Source organism: Pipistrellus kuhlii, unplaced genomic scaffold (genome assembly GCF_014108245.1).
Source record: "Pipistrellus kuhlii isolate mPipKuh1 unplaced genomic scaffold, mPipKuh1.p scaffold_m20_p_14, whole genome shotgun sequence".
Lineage (NCBI taxonomy): Eukaryota > Metazoa > Chordata > Mammalia > Chiroptera > Vespertilionidae > Pipistrellus > Pipistrellus kuhlii.
Genome location: NW_023425449.1, coordinates 4,643,876 through 4,666,787, shown reverse-complemented (window position 1 = coordinate 4,666,787; position 22,912 = coordinate 4,643,876). Strand labels below are relative to the sequence as shown.

Below are 22,912 nucleotides of genomic sequence, written 5' to 3'. Positions count from 1 at the left end.
GCAGAGCAGAACTTGCCCCTGTCTGGCTGGGTTGGGTGGAGTTGACAAGAACCATGGAAACAGACCCAGAGGCAAGATGGCATGTGCCCAAAGCCATAGAGCAATCTGATGTCAGAGTCACGGGATGCAGCAGGGTTTCTCAACTTCAACACAAATGACATGTTGAACCAGACAATTACTCGTTGTGAGGGGCTGCCCTGTGCATTGTCAGTTGCTTAGAAGCATCGCTGACCTCTACCTACCAAACGCCAGGAGCATACTCCTCCTCATCCAGGACAGCCCAAGGTGCCTCTAGACATTGCTTAACTGTCTCTTTGGGCCTAACACTGTCTCCAGGACAGAATCACTAGACTAGAACTCAGGTCTGCCAGTGAATCTGCCCAACTAAAGCATCATTTGGACAGGTGCTGGGTGGATTTATAAAGGGTAAATTAGGGCATTTGTAGTAATCTTTGTACAAATTCATAACATACTTATTTGGTTAGAGAAAGATTCTCCTCTCCACCCCTCCACTCCCCCAAAAATCTAGAATACAGAAAATTGTATGAAATAATTGCCTTGATCTCTTCAAAAGGAGGTTATGAAAGAAAGAAGGTGGGGATGACTGCTATCAATTAAAAGAGACTTACAACCTTGTCCTAACACCCCTACACACACACACAGTGCCATAACATATATTTAAGGGCAACTGGGAAAATTTGAATATGCAGTTATTGTTTAATTTTTTAGGTGTGTGTGTGTGTGATATTTAGTAAATAGAATGTCCTTATTTGGGGAAGATTCATGAAATATTTAAGGATTAAAGAAGAATTATATCTAACTTATTGCAAAATGGATCAGTGATCCATAGTAAGCAGCCTACAATGAATAAATATTCATTGATAATGAATCTATGGGATAGATGCATGTTGATGTATTTTATTTTTCCGCATATTAGAAAATGTTATTAGTTAAAATGATGGGGAAAAGAAATAACTAAAAGGCCCACTTCAGGGCCTTTTGTGCTTTCTCTTCCTCTTGCCTGAAATGTTCTTACTCCGTTTATTTACATGACTCCCTCCCTCACCGCCTTTAAGACCTTAAATAACGGTACCTTGTCTGTGAGGCCTTCCTTGATCTCCCCATTTAACTCTGCAAGACTCCTGTGTTAGTTTGCTAGAGATGCTGTACCAAAGGACCACCAAGTGGGTGGCGTAAGCGACAGGAGCTTACTGTCTTACAGTTCTGGAGGCTGGAAACCCAAGGTCAAGGTGTCAGTAGGGCCATGCTCTCTGGAAGGCTCCAAAGAAGAAGATGTTCATCATGACTTTCTCTTCTGAGCTTCTGGTGTCACCAGTAATGCTTGGTGTTTCTTGCTTCATGCTGATTTCTGTGTTTGTGTTCACACAGCCATCTCCACGTGTGTATGTCCAAAAGTTTTGTATGTGTGTGTCCAAATTTTTCCTTTGTATAAGGACACCCACCAGTCATACAGAACTCCAGTATGACTTCCTCTCAACCAAACTAACTACTGTATTTCCAAACAAGGTCACCATCTGAGTTGTTGGGCATTAGGACTTCAACTTAGGAAATTGGGGAGGGGTCACAATTCAACCATTACCGACCCTCTGTCTTGCTTTGTTTTCTCTGTATAGTCATCACCTTCCAACATACAGTACAACACACTCTTCTCTTGCTGACTGTCTGCCTCCCTCCACAGGGACATTTTCTGTTTCCTTTGCTGCTGTATCCTGGTTGCTGAGAGCCATGCTTCCCCTGTATTTGCTGAATGGGCACAAAGAAAGAAAGAAGAGTCCCTTTCTTACCTCTTTCTTTACAGCTTTGGGCACCTTGCTCGGGTTGGTCTTAAAAAAATCCACAGACACAAAGGCTATCAGGGCTTTCAAACTTTCTAGAGTTCTCCCATTTCCCTGAGATCCAGAAGTGAGACGTGTCTCATCCAGGAACACAATAGGAGAAGAATTCACATCCTCTTTCCAGGTGCTTCTAAGCCTCATGGCTGTCTTTATTATATGCCATTTTCCCAGTCTCCAGGAAATTCCATGAGGACAATTCAAAAGCCATCCGTTTCTCTGTGTCTGGATCAATGACACGGGCACATGGTTCTGTTTGCTCCAGATAAACTGGGCTGATCAAGACATCAAAGCCTTGGTAGCAGATGGGCCAGTCTAACCAGCCCATGACACATAAGTTTGATGCCAATCCATTTGAAAAGATGATAAACCAACCCCATTAATCTTGGCCATTTATTAGGAAATGCTTTCCTTGAACAGAACCAGCGCTTCTGGTTGTGGACCAAGAATTGCTCAAGCTGGACCTCACACTGGGACAAGAGCTCACCAGATCTCCCATCTCACTTGGACGACCTGGGAAACTGGAGGGGAGGGGCCCAACATCTCTAGCTAGAGCTGGAAATACCTAATACCCTGTTTCCCCGAAAATAAGACAGTGTCTTATATTAATTTTTTCTCCCAAAGTTGCGCAAGGTCTTATTTTCAGGGGATGTCTTATCTTTCCATGCGCTAGGTCTTCTTATTTTCGGGGAAACACGGTATAATGCCTGGCTGGCACTTAGTAGGGCCTCCAAAGATATCACCTAACTCTAAATTTAAAGAAACACTAACATCGTTTAAAATGTTTTTGCCCCATTTTCCTTATAATCTAATGATTGCAGTGAAGGACTCCAGAGCCATGGAAGCTTCTGGCGCCCTGGTGTCCTCTTCTATGAAATGGGAATACTCACGGTGCTTACCTCATTGATGTGCGACATCAATGTGGTCACCCACAAAAATCACTCAGCACAGTGTCCCCCACATAATAAGCTCTGTGTAAGCTTTGCTGTAGTCCCCCCTTAGTTTGCCCATTCATGTATTCGGCCCTGTACTGACACACATTCAGGACTTGTTTTGGGTTCTCAGCCCTGTGCAAGGTGTAAAGGATACAGAAGTACGAAGATGTGGTCCCTGTGGTCCGCAGCCCACAGCCCATGGCAGGTAATGTTAATGGAGAATCACAGACCCATGAAATCGTGGGCCCATTCCTAAGGTGGAGGACTCGCAGTCTTCATTATTTTCTCAAAGAGATGAGTGATCATCCCCCAAACAAATTCTTTAAAAATGGTTAAGGAACATTATTTAAAAAAAAATCTTTATTTTATTTTATTGATTTCAGAGAGGAAGGGAGAGGGAGAGAGAGCCAGAAACATCAGTGATGAGAGAGAATCACTGATTGGCTGCCTCCTGCGTGCCCCACACTGGGGATAGAGCCCACAATCTGGGCATGTGCCCTAACTGGGAATCAAACTGTGACCTCCTGGCTCGGAGGTCGATTCTCAACCACTGGGCCACACCGGCCGGCCGGGCAGGAACATTATTGTAATAAATGGAAACTGATAAAAAAAAAAAAAAAAAAAATCAGAGCCTTACGGAAAGCAGTGTGGTAAATGCCGTACGGAAGTTCATACGTGACAAAAAGAAACCCAGAGGACCTAAGCCTGCCTTCGGGTAGCTGGCCTGGCTTTCCAGGGGTGTGTGTGTGTGTGTGTGTGTGTGTGTGTGTGTGTGTGATGATCTGAAACGTATGATGGCTTCTTGGTGAATCCCTGGAGGAGTGGTGAACTCTAGACCCATGGGGAGAAGGCAGGAGAAAGTGACAATACAATGACTCAGAGATACTTTCACTCTGGTTTCTGGAGGAAGAAAGAAACTCACAAAGAAACTGAGCAAATGCTGTGATTTGACTCAAGCAAGAGAGGGGTCAGGAAAAGGGCGTGGGCTTTGGAGTCAAACTGGCCCGGGGTTGGCTCTTGGCTCTCCAGTGATGGAGAACTTCGGCAAGTCTGAACCACTCTGAAACCTATTTCCTCAAATGCAAAACTGGGATTCATGAAATCACACGGGATTCGGCCAAAAGTAGGTTGACAGTTTGGTATGGAAATAATGCAATAATTAATGAACAGTAAGACAAGAATAAACTCTGTGTTTCATGCACTCATACCTTTAAACCTACTTTAGCCCCACCCTGTATTTGTTACGTCTTCAATGCATCATCTGGCTATGATAGGTTGATAGATTATATAGTTTGTTCACCATTATTCACCCTCTCTCTTTTCTTGCCCTGCCTCCCTGTCAAGAGAACATACTTCTGTGTCCATTGACTTTGGGGTTAGCCATGTTAATGTGACCAATGGTCTGCAAGCGGGTGTGCCATTTGTCAAGTCTGAGCAGAATCGCCAGGCACATGTGCCAGGTTTGCGGAGGTCTCTCCTGCTCTTACACTCTGCTGTGGGAACTTGTCCCACCCCTGGGTTCCCCCATCGGCCCAGGCCCTGGAATGAGCAGACACATTGAACCACTTTGAGCACAGCCACAGATACACTGCACATCTGCAAGCAAGTAAATGTCAACCATGGAAACTTGGGGCCTACTTGTTGCAGCAGCAAAAACTGACTAGTACACGGACACATGAAATTATTGGGGCTACAACATTTAAACGGTTAGAAAAACTTCAACTATAAAGACAGAAGAAGAGCGTTAGCTACGGGTAGGATGGAGTTGATGAGAATGTGTGCCAGAGGCCACCGGCTCCACACCGAGTCCATCTCCTCTTGCCCTGAGCACACAGCGTGTCCCTGGGTTCTGGTAGAGGGAATGTGGATGGATGTCATGGGAACCACTTCTATCACATGTCCACATTCCTCTATGACACATGTGTCAAACACAAGGCCCGCGGGCCAAATCCATCCCGCCAGGCCTTGCAATGTGGCCCGCACCGCGCTGTCATCACTGCACTCTGCTGCGTTTCCATCACAATGACAGTTTATGACTGTTCAGTAAACCATTCGGCCCGCAATTTAGGCTGGATTTTAGATTTTGGCCCCTTCTCTGATTGAGTTCGACACCCCTACTCTATGATCTTTTCCCATGTAGGCTGTTTGGAATGGTGACCCAGGCTAAATTGCAAGCTACATAGAAAAGATGCAGAGCTATTATCAGCCCAGAGCCCCAGACAACACCATGGACCGTTACTGTCAAAGATGAACACAGCCAAAAATAAATACATACATAAAAATAAAATAAAAAACCAAAAAAAAAAAAAAATGATGAACACTGCCAGGCATTTGTTAGAGCAGTGAAAATATATATATTTTTTCACTAACTACTGACCATAGTTGAAAGCATTGACTTCCCATTCCAGCTTATACACAGGTGACTGGGAGTTTTAAAGGGAGAATGACAGTCTTAACAGGTTTGGCTCAGTGGATAGAGCATTAGCCTTCAGACTGAAGGGTCCCAGGTTCGATTCCAGTAAGGGCATGTACCTTGGTTGCAGGCATATCCCCAGTAGGGTGTGTTCAGGAGGCAGCTGATCGATGTTTCTCTCTCATTGATGTTTCTGACTATCCCTCTCCCTTCCTCTCTGTTAAAAAAAAAAAAATCAATAAAGTGTATTTAGTAAGAATTAATAAATAAAATAAAGGGAGAATGACAGAGTAGGGAGGGGGAGTGGAGGGGCTCAATTGAGTCAGGGAAGTGAAAAATGATAAACATTGGGAAGGGGAGCAGTTCACGTGAAACCCATCTGGGATTGTAATTGGCATTTATCAAAGTTAGGCTCCTCCCCTCCCTCTGGGCTGGAAGACACGGGCCTTATCTTCAGGTATCGGCTGGGACAGTCCATTCTTTGGGCAGCCTTGAGTTTCTCAGGCAGGCATTTTAAAAGGGTTGCGGGGAGGCTAGGGTCATCTCAGGGATGTGGCCTTGAGCTGTTAGGAACTATGTTAGTGTTTGTTCCAGTCTTTATAGGCCAAGGTTGAGTAGAGAAGCGGGCTGAGAGGAACCCTGCTGGAGTTTGATCAAGAAGAGAAACATTGTCATTCTCTCTCCTGGGTTTGTTCCATTCATTTAGAGACGAAACCCAAGGAATGCTAACACAGATGGTACAAGCCAAGGGTTTAAGTACTGATCATTCTCAACAAATGTTTATTAAGAGTTTACTAGCTGCCAAACACTGTAACCTACAGCCACAATGCCTCATTGAGCCCACTGTATAATTTATTTTTTAATTGGTTGATTTTTTTTTGGGGGGGGGGGGGCGGGGAGAGAGAGAGATAGGTAGATTTACTATTCTACTTATTTATGCATTCATCAGTTGATTCTTGTATGAGCCCTGACTGGGGATCAAACCCACAACCTCTGAACCTCGGCGAATGGGGACAATGCTATAACTAACTGAGCTAGCTGTAGGACGTATTTGTGACCATGTGTCTGGAGAGCAGCAGGAGCAGATGGTAACCAGATAATGTTGATTCTAGGTTCAGTGTCATGACCACACAATATCGTTATCTTGTGTCGGGCAAATTGGAAAAGACGAGTAGATTCCAGGTAACTTGTCTTGACCTGAGACCTAAGTACAAAAATCTAGGACATTGTAAGGAAAAAATTCGACTTCTCCAGAAACCCTTGGGCCTGAGAGGCCACCGAGTTTAGGTATTTGGGTGGATAAAGCACACAGGAGCCAAGAAAGACAGAATATGGTGAGCCCCCGCATCAGGACTGGGCAAGCCGCTGAGGAAACCTGGTGGGAAGTGACAACACGTGCCTACTAGGTTTATGTTTCATCATGAATCGAGTCATAAGAGTCACATGAGACCATTCATCTAACTTCCCTTAGCAGTGTATATGGGGGTGCCACTAATTTCTCCCAAAACAGATATCTATGCACTCAAGTGGACAGATAAAAGGCAGGGATTCATCTAGGAAAAACAAAGAAGTACCTGGAGACACATTTAAGGGAGGAAAGAGACAATGAGGGGTTGAGAAGTTCTCGTCCCAGTTTGGCCTGTGACTAGCCGTGTGAACGTGAGCAGGTTTATTTCACCTCTCGGAGCCCACATAGAGAGAGAGGGGCTAGGTTGGAAAGTGACTGTGGTCTCTTTTAGCCATAACAGTCTGCTTGTTGCAGTCATTCATTAAGGCCAGGTTCCATGGAAACAGATTTCTCTGTGAGATGTCCCCTCCTTTCTGTCAGGGAAAGTCAGATAAAATGGTGGTCTTGGTTGCATCTAATAACTGCAAGTCGTGAGGATCACAAAGCTGCAGACTGAGAGAGCCGGAGGTGATCATCTCCTTGGATCCTCTCCTTCTACAGATAAGGAAACAGAACAGAAGCACAGAGAGGGAAAGTCACTTTACTAAAGTCACACAGCTCTGCACTCACTAAGCTGGAACTAGGATCCTGTTTTTGAGGCTGAGAGTTGGTCTTATTACAAAATAGTTTACTGCCTGGGTATTGGAGAAAGAGTAGAAGGGAACTGCCGTTTGCTAAGCGCTTACTATGCATGAAACTACCCCCGAGGTGCTGTACTCAGTCTATAAATATTTAACATCTTTTATTGAGTAACTGCTATAAACTAGGCCCTGAGGACAGAGATGAACAAGGCAGATAAGGTCTTGTGACTTTCATAAAGTGACTTTCCCCCTCTGTGCTTACATCTCACATTCCCACGAGTGGGGGGGGGGGGTAGGGATAGCCAATATGCAAAAATAAGAAAATATCAAGCCATACTATTAAGAAAAAAATCAAGAAGATAAAAATAGCCCAGTCGGTGTGGCTCAGTGGTTGGGCATTGACCTGTGAACCAGGAGGTCACGGTTCGATTCCCGGTCAGGGTACATGCCTGGGTTTCAGGCTCCATTCCCAATGTGGGGTGTACAGGAGGAAGCTGATCAATGATTCTCATCATTGATGCTTCCATCTCCCTCTCCCTTCCTCTATGAAAAAAAAAAAAAATATATATATATTTGAAGATACAAATGCTACACACAGACTGGGCAGCTACATTACAAAGGTGGACAGAACCTTCCTCCCAGAATTTATCTTATCTCTGACCATTTCCTCACAAGCATGCCATGAAGTAGGTGTTACTATTTTCATTGCTCGGATGAGGAAACAGGCTCAGAGACCTGGTGAAAGCTCGTTGCAGATCCCCACTGAGCTCTCTCTGCCCAGAGCCCATGCCTTGCTTTGCAGCATCCATTAAGTGTTGTGTTTTGTGTGTGTGTGTGTGTGTGTGTGTGTGTTTTAAATAAAAATATATACATAAAGTATATACCTATCCAAACTGTAGCAAAAGGAGATTGGGTACTTAATGACTGGAATTTTCCTTGCAGTCATTTCTGTCTCTCGGAGTCATTCTCAGTATCTCAAACCCAGTGACTCCCATGAAGACGCTCCCTTCTGTGAAAGGTATCTTTGGGTCTAGAACAGGCGTTTCTCAAAGCTGCAGGCTTGCTAGCTTGGGCGCTGGGAGATGGCCTCTACAAGGTTAGCTCAGGAGGGTTACTCTGACCTAGGACGCCCCCTTAGCGGGTCCAGGACGGAATCCAGCAACAGATCTTCCGAAGTCCTCCTGACCCCGAGGACCAGGGACAAGCCTCTGAGCACAGACTTCTGAACATCAGCCTCAGGATATTTGCAGGGTTTGCTGTGTCCATGTGTGCTTGCATATTCTAAGGTAGTTAGAAGGAAGGTTCCAGAATTCCAAAATCTGACAGAGGCAATTTTCAGGCAGACTAGGAAGTTTAGAAGTCAAAATGGACACTGTTAATACGACTAGAATAAAGAAAAAAAAATAATAATCCAGGCCTTTTATTTAAGATCAGAAACCTGAGCTCAAGTTGGCAGAGGCAGACACAGGCCAGTGGTCAACATGGCCCAAGCCCTTGTTCCTTCCTGCTTGGCTGCCTTTGCGATGGAGGTTGAAAACCTAAGTATCTGTGATTGCAGCTTCACTTGGAAACGGCAGAAGCCACCTGACAGTTCTGGCCAATGAGAATGGATGCCCACCAAGGCTGCTGGGAAGACTTGCTTTGTCTGGGAACGGGGTCAGTCTTGGCTGGCGCCAGTCGGTGCACATTTTTCTGCTTTCACCATGGAGGGGATGCCTAAGGCTGCACCAGCCACCGGACAGCTACCAATGAGCCACTGCACATCTGCCAGGGCGTCTCCAGGCTACTGCTTAATGGGAAATACAAGCCGGTATTTGGTGAAAGCCCTTTCTCCTGTTACATGCTGCTGAGAACACGCCTCCTGCACATCCCCTACTGGGGATGTGCCCGCAACCAGGGTACAAGCCCTTGACCAGAATAGAACCCGGGACCTTTCAGTCCACAGGCAGACGCTCTATCCACTGAGCCAAACCGGTTTTGGCTGAGAACACTTCTTATGGCAGCCCCTGTCTTAAACAAGAGACATGCATTCTTATTTTCTTTAAACTAAGAAGAGAAACAATATGTCTTTGGTCTCTTACTTAGGGTCGGTTTTCTGCTGTGGTTGCCTTCCTTTCACATCTGTTGTCCAGAATTGGGTCAGGCGGTGCATCCTTGAATGGATGGCTAGCGAGAGAAGTGGCATGCCCTCCTAGGCGTAGGCTGCTTACTGGGTAGAGTGGGAATTGGGGCACCAGCCAACACGTGCCCTGCAGGAGGTAAATGAGATCTCAGGCCGAGAAATGACTTTGGAACATAGAGACGATAAGAAATACACCCCAAATCCCAGGATGGGTAAATATGAGCGCATTGAGGTTAAAGCATATTGATAAGACAAGTCGTTGTAAACAAAAAGAAAAGGCAAGACAGAAATCAGGCAGAAGAAATATTCACAATTTATATGGCAAATAAAGTGTTACTATCCCATAAGTCACTTCTGGGAATTTACCCGAAAAAAATCCTTAAGGACATATGCAAAGTTTTAGTCACAAGGATGTGTGGAGCCGTACTGTGTTTAATAATGAAAATTTGCAAGTGAGATGAATTGCCAGCAATAAGGTACTGGTTAAGTAAAATATGAGAGAAACTTACAATGGAATGCTACAGGACTATTAAAAAAATAATGTCGCAGAAATATATGTACTGCCACGGAAAGACGATTGTGATGTAATATTAAGTAACCCGAATGGACTACAAATAATGTGCAATGCTTGATTCTATTTTCCTGATGAAAAAATCTGTGTGTGTGTGTGTGTGTGTGTCCAGAAGGATATAGACCCCAGACTTAACAGTGACCATTTCTGGTGGGTGGTATATTTGCTGATTTTTTAAATAGCGAGCTGCTTTTGAAAAAAGAAGGAAGGATGGAAGAAAGAAAAGAAGAAAAGGGACTTAATTTGGGGAGCAATACCAAAAAGTAAAAAAAAAAACCCAAAGAAACCAAAAACCCACCTCCCCAGAAAAATGGGCATAAGGCCAGAGTGAAATATGTTCATTAAAAAAGTGCAATGAGCCAATAAACGCATATGTGAGTAGTCTTTGTTGGCAATAATTCAACATGCAATTAAAACAAAAATGTGATGCGATTCTTTTTCCTTCCCTTCCTCCCTCCCTCCCTCTTTCCCCCCTTCCTTCCTTCCTTCCTTCCTTCCTTCCTTCCTTCCTTCCTTCCTTCCTTCCTTCCTTCCTTCTTTCTTTCTTTTTCTCTTTCTTTCTCTCTTCCCCTTTCTTCTCTCTCTATCTCATTAAACTGAAATGTTTCTCTCCCAAGAAAAAGAACATCTTGGTTGGGAGCACAAGGACATGTGCAAGCTCACAGACAAAACCTTCCCAGAGAACAACACGTCAGTAGGCAGAGTTTCAAAGCCCTCTTCTCTGCGACCTCCCAGGTCCACCTTAGCGGCTCCCACCGAGACTCCTGCTCTGGAATTCCCATGTCAGCTTTCTACACGAAGGATCTATTATGCTCCATTGGCACAGAGTACATTGTTAAACAAGTATTTAAAGACACATTTAATAAAAAATATTTAATACTGTAGGGAAATGGACAGGACCAACTGCTGAAACCAGAAACCTGGCCCTCACCCTGATTCCTCCCTGTTCCCTAGACTTACCTTGTGGTTTTCCCCCCCCCCTCCGCCCCCAAATATACATTTTTATTGATTTCAGAGAGGAAGGGAGAGGGAGACAGAGATAGAAACATCCATGATGAGAGAGAATCATTGATTGGCTGCCTCCTGCAACGCCCCACACTGGGGATCAAGCCCGCAACCTGGGCAAAGGCCCTGACTGGGAATCAAACCCTGACCTCCTGGTTCATAGGTCAATACTCAACCACTGAGCCACGCCGGCTGGGTGATGTGGGCTGGTTTTGTAAATACCCTTTGCATTCACCTCTTCCTCTCCATTCCCAAGGCAACTGCTAGGGTCCAGGCTCTTCACTGGTTCTTCTCAGGATGTTTGCTGCCACCGCCTCATGGGCCAGTCTCCTTGCTTCTCCTTCTTCTTCTTCTTCTTCTTCTTCTTCTTCTTCTTCTTCTTCTTCTTCTTCTTCTTCTTCTTCTTTTTTTTAAATAATATATATATTTTTTATTAAATTATTACTTTTGTACATATACCAATGCCCCCTCCTTGCTTCTTGTCAGGTTCCCCTGAAGTCTCTTCTGTGCCTGACAGCAGTACCATCTTTCTACCAAGCAAGGTGGCGCCTGTGTCTTGACCCTGCTCATGCTAGTAGATCCTCAGAAGCTCCCTCATTTCTTTAGGGCCGAGGCGAAATCCCTCGGCGTGGAATCAAGGCCGCTCAGAGTCTCTTCCAACCGCGATCTATACTCCATCTGCCCCGAACTGTTTATAGCGTGTCAACCTCCACAAGCACACATGCGGTTCCCTGGGCTCAAACGCCCCATTCTCCGAGCGGCCAAACCGGAGAACTTCAAGCCCTTTTCCTGTCTCAGCTCGGTCTCCACTGTCTCCACGTCCCCCGGGAGCCTTCTCGGCCTGTGCCAATCAGATGGCTCCCTGTGCGCATCTCCCTAACCTGGCACCTGTCCCTTCCTCTGCTATCACAAGGTCCAGGCTGTCTGTCCATTCATTCACGCATGGCTCCCACAGAACTGACTGAGCCGGCGCTGGGGAGAGAATGGCCCGCCGCAGACATGTGCCTCCTGGCCCAGGAGCAGAACGCCATGGCTGCCACCGTCAGCCTGTCTGACTCAATGAGCCTTTGTGAGATGATGAATGCTCCTGTTTCCATGTTCCTCCGGGCCTTTGCCCTTGACGTTTCCTTGGCCTGGGACACTCTCTCCAGCCTGCATGGCTGACTGCTGCTTGCTCAGATTGTCTGGAGCTGCTTTCCCTCCTGCCCCCTCCCTCTCCAGCGCTCCATCCAGATTTACCCTCTCCATAGTGTTTGTCGCCAGTCGGCTTATTTGTCTGCCTGTTCTTACCCAAATGGAACCTTCTCAAAAGCAGGGGCCTGGTGCGTCCTGTGTGTGTGCCTGGTACATGCATGATAAACGAGTGAGTGGATTTGGAAGATAAAGGAGGCAGGTGTAGGAAAGGGAGCCTAACACTCGGTAATCACAGACCCAATGCCAAGGAAGCGTGGGCATCTCAGACACAGAACAGGCAGTGGCAAGGGAATCACAATAACACAACTGACAGCTGTGGGAGGTGCCCTGTGGAGAGGAGGGAGGCGGTGAGGCAAAGTCCCAGCAGGGAGAGGCCTGCTCTCCAACATGGAGAGATCTCCAAGCAAAACACCATTACTTCACTCTCTTACTGTTCATCCTCTCTTCAGAATCTTTCCAGAATTATTGAGGGAAATGTAGTAAAAAACAAAAACAAAACACAAACACAAAACAAAAAAAACACACAAAACCTAAACACTTAACTTTTGACAATTCCTTCAGTTTCATCTTAGCTTTCTTTTCTTCTATTAAAAGAAAAGGAAATACCTTAGATTTTAAAATAGCAACTATAAGGTGTAGTGATTTTAAGATATTTATTTTAACCCTGCATTTATCCATATATATGCATAGGTGTTCATATATAATAGATGTGTAGATATATTTCTATAATATATATGTCTAAACATGCCTGGTATTTATATGATATTCATAATCCACATACGGTATATTTCTATGCCATATATATGTTTACAAAGATTCTGGGATTTATCTGATATTCATGAGACTTATTTCTGACTGATAAAAATTTGATCTTCTTTTATATTCTGTATTTTCCTGCATAGTTTTAATATTTCATAATGCACATGTATTGTACCGAGTGATTTAAAAACATATTTGGAAGCAGCTATACAAAAATGTAACTGATAGTCAATTTGGGAGATAGAACTATTAAGATATTGTCTTTGTATTTATTTTATTTTTTTTCTACTAAAAATTCTTCATTTTAAAGTGTAGTTTTCTAAAAGGAAAAAAATGTGAATCCAAGTCGAGGTTGAGTGAGTCTGGGTCAAGGCGACTCTTCAGCCTGGAGAGGCCCCGGGCACAGAAAGGATACGCCGCAGGGCCAGGGACCAGGAGCCAGGGATCAGGGACCAGAGAGGAAGTCCTTAAAGCTGGGCCTCTCTGGCCTGCGGGCATCTGGCGGAAGGACACGCTCTACCCTGTGGCAGCCTGGCTCCTGGGAGGACGTCTCAGAGGTGAAAGGGCCAGGACCTCACCGCTCCCACAGCGGCCTAGGTGCAGGCAGAGGTTTGCCAGCAGCAGTGAGCCCCGCCCCTCGCCCCCTCCTCCAAGGGGAGCCGAACAAAAACCAAATTTGGGGGATTATACATGAATATGCGCAGCAGGCCGCACAGGAGCATTGAGTTTTGTTTGTTTTGCCCCAAGAGAGGAAAACCATTCCGGAGGGAAGGAAAGGGAGGACCTGCTGGGGGAGATATTCCAGCGTGTACGCTGGGGCACTGGGCAGGGGACAGGCGCAGCCTTCACGTCCATCATCCTGGCATCGGCCACGTGCCTGCCCATCTTTTCACCCCACGGACGGTGGCCTCCTTCTGGGGTCTGAGTCCAGCTCGGCGTTCAGTGCCCCCTGCCCATCGCCTCGCAGGGGCATGGTCCCCGCAGGGGTCCTCAAACTTTTTAAAGTGGGGGCCAGATCACGGTCCCTCAGAGAGCTGGAGGGCCGGACTATATGAACTACTAATTCCTACTGTAACACCTTGGCTGCGCTCACTGCCCAAAAAACCTGGCGGGCCAGATCAGACTCCTGCAGCCCGCAGGCCGTAGTTTGAAGACGCCTGCCTCGCATCCGCATCCGTCCCACCTCGGGGTTTGTGTAGGGGAAAGCGGGATACACACACCTACGCAGGGGGCAGGCTTTCTCTGGCTCCCTTGAGGAGCCCGAAGGTCCTACTGGAATGGTCCGCAGCCAGTCAGCCCCCTGCACAGGGGGGTCTGCAAACCCCAGCCCCGGAGGGCCAGCCGGAGGGGGCCACGGAGCCGGCCAGGTGCGTGCGCCTCTTCCCAGGCCCGCCGGTGCCGGTGCCGGTGGTACCCAAGGGCGGAGGCTCTGGGATCCCTTGGGATGGAGTAGAGGCAGGGGTCTCCTGCGCGCAGTGTTCCCCATCCCAGGGCATCCCGGTCCTCCCCAAGTCACCGCACTCGCCTTCCCTCCCCATCTGGCGAGTGGGGAGGCTCCCGCCTGCAGGACGCGGGGGCGGGGAGGAGCGCAGGGAGCGGGGCTGCGGAAAGCGCGGGGAGAGGGCATCCCGGGGGGTGTGGTGGCTTGCTGGGACCCCATCCCGGTGCGGGGGGCACACCCTCCCTCCCCTGCGCCCTCCGGGTCCGGGGTGCGGACCAGGCCCGCCCCGCCTGCACGCGGCCCCGGGCGGCTGGGTGGCCCGCGTGGCCGGGCAGCGGGCGGAGGGGCCGCGGGGCGGCGGGAGCCGGGGAGGGGGCACCCCGCGCGGGCGGGGGGAGCCGGGAGGACCCGGACGCACGCGGCGGCCGGCGCGCTCCCCTCCCTCCCGTCCCCTCCCCCGCGGCCCGGAGCGGAGCCGCCTGACGTCACGGCCCCGCCGGCCCCGCGCGGCACCGGGCAGAGCGCGTGCGGCCGCCGCCGAGCACATGGGCCCGCGGGCCGGCGGGCTCGGGGCGCCCCGGACCGGGCCGGACCGGGCGGAGCAGCCGGGGGCCGCGGGCTGGGACGGCCCCGCTCCCCCCGGGCGCCCCCCGGGTGGATTTCCACGCGGAGAGGATGTCTGCCGGCCGCCCCGGGGACACGGCCCGGAGCACCTTCCTTCCCGTAAGTTAGAGCGCTGCCCGCCGCGTCTCTGCACACTCGGAGCTCCGGGCCTGGCGGGCAGGGATGCTCCGGGGGCCGCTGGGCCGGGGAAAGGGGCTTCGGACCCGTGTCCGGGTGAACAGTGCACTTTGCTCAGCACCAGACTCCGGGCGGGCGGGTGGGGAAAGGGGGGAGGGGGAGGGGCGGGTGGTGACATCCAGGGGCCCGTGCATGTGCATGGAGCTTCTTATTCTGGATCGAATGCACTTGACCCAGCGTTTCCTGCCTCCTCTGCAAACACAGACCAGCTCCAGCCAGCACCCCCCGGGTGGGGTCGCAGGTGCGGTTGGGAGGCCCCTCTGGGGACACCAGAAGCCTAGCACCCATAGGATGCTTGCTTCCTCCATCCTTAGATCCTTAGACCATCCTCCCCCCCCCCCCCCCAAGGTGATTTCTCAAAACTCAGCAACTCTGGTCTTGGAAACTTTGGCATCGCATTTCCAGATTTGCTGGGGACCCCTGATCTTGGCGATGGTTTGGGGATGGGCTGTTGATCGAATCGGGTTTGCCCCCCCCCCTGCTCATGCGCCCTGACTTATGCCCGTGTTTGTGGCCGGGCGCAGGCTTGCAGGAAGGGCAGCCATGAGGCTGCATGTGTCCCTTGCATGGGATACACACCACGTATTTTCCCGAGGGGTTTGCAGCCGTGGACTAGAGTCTTCTGTGTATCCCGGCCCCATGACCTCAGGTCCTTCTAGAAGAGGAGAGTCTTTAGGGAGAGAAGAGGGTGAGGTTTGGTGGCTGTTTTCCAGAGGGAGGCGGGCAGGCCCCTCTCACCCAGCCAGTCCAGGCTGCCGGGGAGCTGCCCGGTGGCTGGAGGGAGCCATGGAGAACAGTCTGTTTGTGTGGGGTGGGTGGGCGGACGGGTGGGCGGGGGCCCCGGGGACGCAGGGCCGCCTGGGCTGTGCTGTTGGTTATGGGATGAGGCAGGCCTCTTTTGCATGCTGGCTGTGGCAAGTTGAGGCATGTCCATTTGACACAGTCCTGTGGTCACAGCTCATCTGTCTGTCCAAAGCTCCGTCCAAAGCTCCCACCCATGGAGTCGGGGGTTGTATGGATCCTCTGAACCCGGAGGAGAACTTCCTGAGAATATTAGGAGCAAAAAAAAAAAAAAAAGGTCCCTGGAAGCAGCAGGAAATACAGGATCCCGGGCTGGCTGAGCCTCATGGCTGGCCGGGGCCTCGTGGCCCTGGTCTCTGCCGTCTGAGAGGAGTTTCCATCTTGAAGGTGAGAGATGCCTTGTGGCCTGAGCCAATGGCCAGAGGGCCCGGTTGGCACTCCATGCCCTGGACTGGGGGGTGGACGGGCAAGGGGGCGGGGGGGGGGGGTCCATGGCCCATCCTCAGGCTGTGTCCACCGGCCCCAGGGGCCACTTGCTATGTGGTCACATTGTACCTTTGCCTGGCTAAGGGCGACTCTGTGTTGTTATTGTGGCTTTACCTGCTTCGAGGGCAGGGTTTTGCACACAGCAGGCTTCTCTCGAAAAGTAGAAGCAATCAGTTTCTTTTTCTCATTGATTGCCCTCCCTCCCTCTCTCCCCCTCCCCCGCTCCTCCATGCTGTGTGGTGTGCTGGTGTGCGCCTGCCCAGAGCTTTTCTGGGCTGGAAAGAGGGAGCTTTTCCTTGGTTCTGGAATATCTGATCCCTCCCTTTCCCCTCCCCCCCGCCGGCCATGGTTTGTGTGGTTGCTTGTTCATATCGCTGTCCACATGTAGCCAGGCCCTTGTGCTTCCAGCTTTTATCCTCCTGAATGGGAGGAGGACCGGCCAGCCGGCCTTGGGGGCCTGGGTCACCATGCCCATGGCCTCCTGCCTGCCCGGGGTGGACCCTGTACTCTGGAGGGCTGCTGGGGGGACGAGACACCTTCCTTTCTTCCTCCTTGTGTGAGGGACCCTGAATTTGGTCAGACGGAAGGCAGATCGACCCTTTCCCGGGGGAAGCAAGGACCTTGGATAGTTGCCAGGTCCGATCCCTGTTCTCATTCCCCAGCCTGTTCGCTTCCCGGGACGTGTTTTTGGTGTCAGACACCCTCCCGGACACTCGGCTTGTTATTTTGTATTTCCTTTCGTAGTTGGGCATAGACAGAGCACTCTCCCTCATCTCCCCCCACCCCTTCCCATGCTGGACCCCCATCTTTGTATACTCAGTGTCTGCGAGGGCACCCCGACCCAAGATGGGAACGCAGCAATACTCTAGGATAATTCTGGCTACTCTTTTGTTGTTGTTATTATTTTAATTCTCACTCGAGGATATTTTCCCGTCGATTTTTATAGAGAGTGGAAGGGAGGGGGAGAGAGAGACAAACACCGATGTAAGAGAGACACATCAGTGGGTGGCCTCCGGCTCCCGCCTGAACCGGAGCCAGGGATCGAGCCCGCAGCCAAGGTACACGCCCTTGACCGGAATTGAACCTGTGACCCTTCATTCTGCAGGCCGACTCTCTATCCACTGAGCCAAACTGGCTAGGCCTAGGATAATTCTGACTATTGATGGGTCGCATCGATGGTCACTTCAACACCTTCCCTTGAGAACTTCACAAATGCTAGGCCTTACGGGAGGAAACTGCCAACATGTGTTCTTCGATAGGTTACCTCCTGTCTCTTTTGTTTTTCTGGCCCCCAGTAACTGGTAACAGCGTAGCTATGAATAAGAACAACAAAAATTAAAATTGTATAGCATGTCACGAATGTTCTTTGCAGTTCATGTTCCCTGCGACCCCAGGGGGCAGATATAATAAAATTATATATACATTTTTTAAATAAAATATATCACGAGGCAGGTATAATAAAATGTCTAGTGAGGACAGATTTCTTATTGTGGGCTCACCTCAGTTCCAAATGCTTTGGATGTACGGCATTATCTCCTTTAATCTCCCAACCGTCATGCAAGACAGGATTGTTATTATTGCCGCTTTACAGATTATTGCTTAACGCGCAGCTCAGAGAGGTTAAGAGTTTCCACCGAGGCCGCACAGCGAGGCCGTGGCTCTGTGACCGGCACGGCATCCTGGGGCCCTCCGCAGTGGACGGGGGCTGGAACTCCTGCCGGCGATGAGGCCGCCTCCCCGACGCCCCCTGTTCCGGTACCTGCCCCGGTCCTGGGTGTGTGGGTGCAGTAGTGACTCTAACAACACAAAGAGTGTGGTGGCCCCTCTCTCAACTTTATCATTACACCAAAAAACAGCTCTGACTTTGTGTTTTTTTTTTAGTTTTTTTTTTTTTTTATCATAAAAACAAAAAAAAAGCTGGTCGGAGCATTGTCGCGTGCATCCAAAGGCTGCAGGTTCGATTCCCCGTCCTGGTTGTGGCCTAGAGCCCTTTGCTGGGGTGTTTGGAGGAGGCAGCCAATCGATGTTTCTCTCTCGCTCTCCCTTCCCCTCTCTCTAAAATCAAACAAAAAAAGCAAAAAAAAAAAAAAAAAATTTTTTTATAAATAAAATAAATTTAAAAACAACAACAATGCTAGGTAATAAAAAAACAGTGATCTCAATCAGTTTTTATTTTTTAATACATACATATTTTGTATAGTTGATAATACTACAGATCTCTCCCATTTCCCCCCTTCTTCCCAGCCCCTATGCACACCGCAGGTCTTCATCCCTCTGTTGCCCGTGTCCATGCTCAGTCATGTATTATTTGCAGAATTCTGAATGGGCTTTCTTTTGTTTTCTCTTCCTCCTTTTTTTGGGAGGTGGTGGTGGTGGTGGTGGTGGTGGTGGTGGTTGTGGGGTATGGTTTGGCTGGTACCTGGTGGGTTATCTGAGCTGCAATATTATTTGTTTACCTGCCTCTTTCCCTTCCTTGATCATGAACTTGAGTGCAGCGGCCAGCCGGCTGTGGGCGGTAGTCATATGGATCTGGGTTCCTTGGGGGCAGGTTGCTTCGCTTCTCTAGGCCGAGGTTTCCTCATCTATAAAGTGGTGGTGGTGGGGTGGGGAGAGAAAGCACCAACTTCCCAGGGTGCCGTGAGGAGGAAACCGCGCAACAGCGGAAGGACAGCAGGCCCCTAGCAGAGGCCTGGGCTCCCGGGCGCACCCCGGAGGGAGGATGGCTAATATTATTAATTCTAATGATGGGGTTTGCGGCTTCCTGTCGCTGCTGGAGTGGTGGTTTCTGAGTGCCTTGTAACGTGCAAAGGTGTAACGTTCTGGTCACAGAGCCTCTGGTCACAGGGCTCTTTGCAGGCATCTGAAAGGAGTGCTGGCTCCGGAGGAGGGCCGGGGCACTGCAGGAGCAGGCCTCAGGGGGGCAGGCGTCCCAGGGCACCCCGGTGGGCGGGGGGGGGGGGGGGGGGGGCTGCCTCTGTGCTCTGTGCATCCATTTCCTCAGCGGCTCCCCTGGGGGACACTCTCCCTCCTGGGGATGGGGCGAAGCTCTTAGCACAGAGGAAGTCAGCTCTTGAGTAAGACAGCAAAGCGATTGCTGTTATTCATTCTTCTCCAGGACTCCCTTTTCCCGGTAAGTGAGCCCTCACTGGCATGTGCTGTCCTGTTTTAAGATCGATTCGTGGATGGACCCGCTCATTTGCTAAGCAGCGGGCAGGCGTCCTAGACACCCTGGAGATGCGGAGGAGACAGCCATCCCTGCCATCCGAGGGGCGCTGGCACCCCCGTGTTAACGGGTGGAGGATGCTTCCCCGGGCCTGGCACGCGGGATAATTGCTGTATCTGTTGTCATCAGGATGATGGTTTCCCCTTGGCGGCTGCCTCGTAAAACGGCCACCTCCCTTTCTGCCCCTCTCTTCCTGGGGTGTTGTTTAATCCCCCCCCCCCACCCCCCCCCCCCCCCCCCCCCCCCCGCCATCAGACATGTTGTGGACGGAATGTCGGTGCCCTTCCAAAATTCGTAGGTTGAGCCAAAACGGGTTTGGCTCAGTGGATGCAGGCGTCCTCAAACTTTTTAAAGTGGGGGCCAGATCACGGTCCCTCAGAGAGCTGGAGGGCCGGACTATATGAACTACTAATTCCTACTGTAACACCTTGGCTGCGCTCACTGCCCAAAAAACCTGGCGGGCCGGATCAGGCTCCTCTGCGGGCCGCATGTGGCCCGCGGGCCGTAGTTTGAAGACGCCTGGTAGAGCGTCGGCCCACGGACTAAAAGGTCCCGGGTTCGATTCCGGTCAAGGAAATGTACATTGGTTGTGGGCACATGCCCGTAGGCGGTGTGCAGGAGGCAGCTGATGGATGTTTCTAGCTCTCTATCCCTCTCCCTTCCTCTCTGTGAAAAATCAATAAAACACATTTTAAAAAATAAAGTAAAATTCGTAGGTTGAAACCTCACCCCCAGTGTGATGGTGTGAGGAGGCTGGGCCTTGTGGGGCGATGAGGGAGAGACGGGGCCCTCAGGGTAAGAGAAGAAGAAGCGGCAGCAGAGAGCTCTCTCCCTCCCCTCGCTGAGGACAGAGAGCAGGACGGCGGCTTCTCACTAGCCAGGAAGAGGGCTCTCACCAGAGACCTGGTCAGCCGGAACCTTGACCTTGGACTTCCTGGCTTCCAGAAGTCTGAGAAAGACATTGCTATTGTGTCAGTGGCCCCGCCTACAGGGTTTTGTTGTGGCAACCAGGCAGTCCTGGTGGTGACTGGATGCTCCAGATAGCTCTCTTCTCCTACTGAACTGTCCGCTCTGGAAGGCAGGGGGCTTCCAGCAAGCCGTTTATGTCTCTTCATCAAGGAAGCACGTATTGCTGAAACCGTTTTGGCTCAGTGGATAGAGCGTCGGTCTGTGGACTGAAAGGTCCCAGGTTCGATTCCGGTCAAGGGCATGTACCTTGGTTGTGGGCACATCCCCAGTGTGGGGTGTGCAGGAGGCAGCTGATGGATGTTTCTCTCTCGTCGATGTTTCTGACTCTCTATCCCTCTCTCTTCCTCCCTGTAAAAAATCAATAAAATATATATTTTTTTTAAAAAAAGCACGTATTGATGGTGGGCCTGTTCTGAGCCAAAGCACTGTCCTCGGTGTTTGGGGGGCAGGGAGGGACATAGGAAGATTCCTGAGATTTGCTAGCCGATGGTGCCTAGGTTCTAGCTGGGATGGACCCATGAGGAAGCAGAGATGTCGGGAACAAGAGTGCATCGGGGTCCTGTGCTCTGTGGGGTGGGGGAGCAGGGCCAGGGCCTGGGGGCAGGCCAGGCTGCGCTGACATGGGAGCCTCTGGAAGGAGGTGGGTGAGTGTGGAGGAGGGTGTCTCAGGCCCTGGGCAGAGCAGGATCCAGGCCCACCCAGGAGCGGGCCTGGGAGACGGGGGAGCTGAAGGAGGAGGCTGATTGGGGTGGGCTGGGCAAGGCGGACAGAGGCAGCTGGGAAACCCGGGCCGGTGCCGTGGTGGAGGGCGGGAGGGCTTCCATGAAGTCTTCAGCCGAAGGCAGCGGTTGGCAAACTGCGGCTCGCGAGCCACACGCAGCTTGCGAGCTGCGGCTTGCCGCTCTGTTGACTAATGGGTTTGCCAACCACTGACCTACACTCTCGATTCCAATAATTACAGGCTGTCGTTGTTCCTTGTGACTAAGCCCCCTTATCCCAGGGGTCGGCAAACTCGTTAGTCAACAGAGCGGCAAACCGTGGCTTGAGTTAAATACACCACTGTTGTATCTTTATGGTCCCTTTGAGAGAGTAATTGCCATTATGACACCCTATACTTGTAAAATACACCTCCTGACTTTTCTTAGTTATCACCGAGCTATAAGCATCTCTGATTAGTATTGTGTATACTTTGCCCATGGTACTTTTATTGGAGAGATAATATTTTATTATTCTGTTCCATGACAGTTTTATTGTTTACTTAATCAGTTGATTGGGATGCTTAGCTCATCATAGACTCTGTATATGTCAAGTTTCCTATTTTTCAGTTCATTTTTTTTTAATGGAAAATCCCCAGGAATGGGGTTATTGCATCAGAGCCTCTCAATATTTTTAAAGTTTTAGGTAAATATTGTGGCCCCCGGACACTTACACTGAAGCTATATTTTTCTTTTTGGTAAGATGTGTAATGTTTGTTGCTGTCCATGATGAAGGAATATGTCATGAACATTCATGTATAGCTAGATATATGTTTACACATGTCAGATGCACCTGTGTGACTTTTTCTTTACTGCCATTTATTTGGCAGGTATTTGTGATATACCTGTGCCAACTATGGTTTTAGTGTGAGGTATTCAGTAGTGATCAAAACAGATAATGGTCCCTGTTCTGAAGGAGCTTATTACTTTATTGGAAGGCAAAGAAGTGAGCATCCACAAAAAATAACATTTTTGTAAGGAATGTGAAATAGAATAATGTGAGGGGATAGTGTCCTTGGAGTGAGGGGATTTGAGTGAGCCATGAAGACTTGGGAGAAGTTAACCAGAGAAGGAGAAAAGCACAAGTAAAATGAAAAGATTGGTAAATATGACTGTACTAGCTTCTAGTGTCCCAGAAACATGTATACACACTTGAACAGCTGACAGCTCAATTGATGTCTCTTTCTTTGCAGCCAGACTAAGCTTTGATCAAAGGAAATTCATCCTAAAATGCTACTGGAAGTTTGAAGATGCAGTTGAAGTACAAACACTGCCTTTATAATAATTCAAAGTGTGTATACATTTTTGGGGGGAACACCCTATATAATATATTAAAGGGGGAAAAAAGCACTGTAAGCAAAAAAAAAAAAAAAAAAAAAAGCTTATAATAATAAAAAACAAAGAGTTCCCGAAAGTCAATAACAAAAAAAACACACACCCAAACAATTGGCCCGGAGGGTGTGGCTCAGTGGTTGAGTATCAACCCAGGAACCAGGAGGTCGCAGATGGATTCTGGTGGGGCCGCCTGCTCAGTCCCCAGTGCGGGGTGTGCATGC

The 22,912-nt window shown here is 49.5% G+C and overlaps 1 long non-coding RNA gene across 6 annotated transcripts in view; it reads left to right on the top strand.

The window, feature by feature from the left end:
- Positions 1-14,802: 14,802 nt before the first annotated feature.
- LOC118718669 overlaps positions 14,803-22,912 on the top strand; it is a 406,395-nt gene continuing 398,285 nt past the window's right edge. For 4 of the 6 annotated variants that reach the window (XR_006741536.1, XR_004987870.2, XR_006741535.1 and 1 more), the window contains exon 1: positions 14,805-15,044. This is a non-coding gene — a long non-coding RNA (uncharacterized LOC118718669). Of the gene's footprint in view, positions 15,045-16,062; positions 16,311-22,912 lie in introns of those variants that run through there. The other 2 variants (XR_006741533.1, XR_006741534.1) reach the window with 2 other exon arrangements.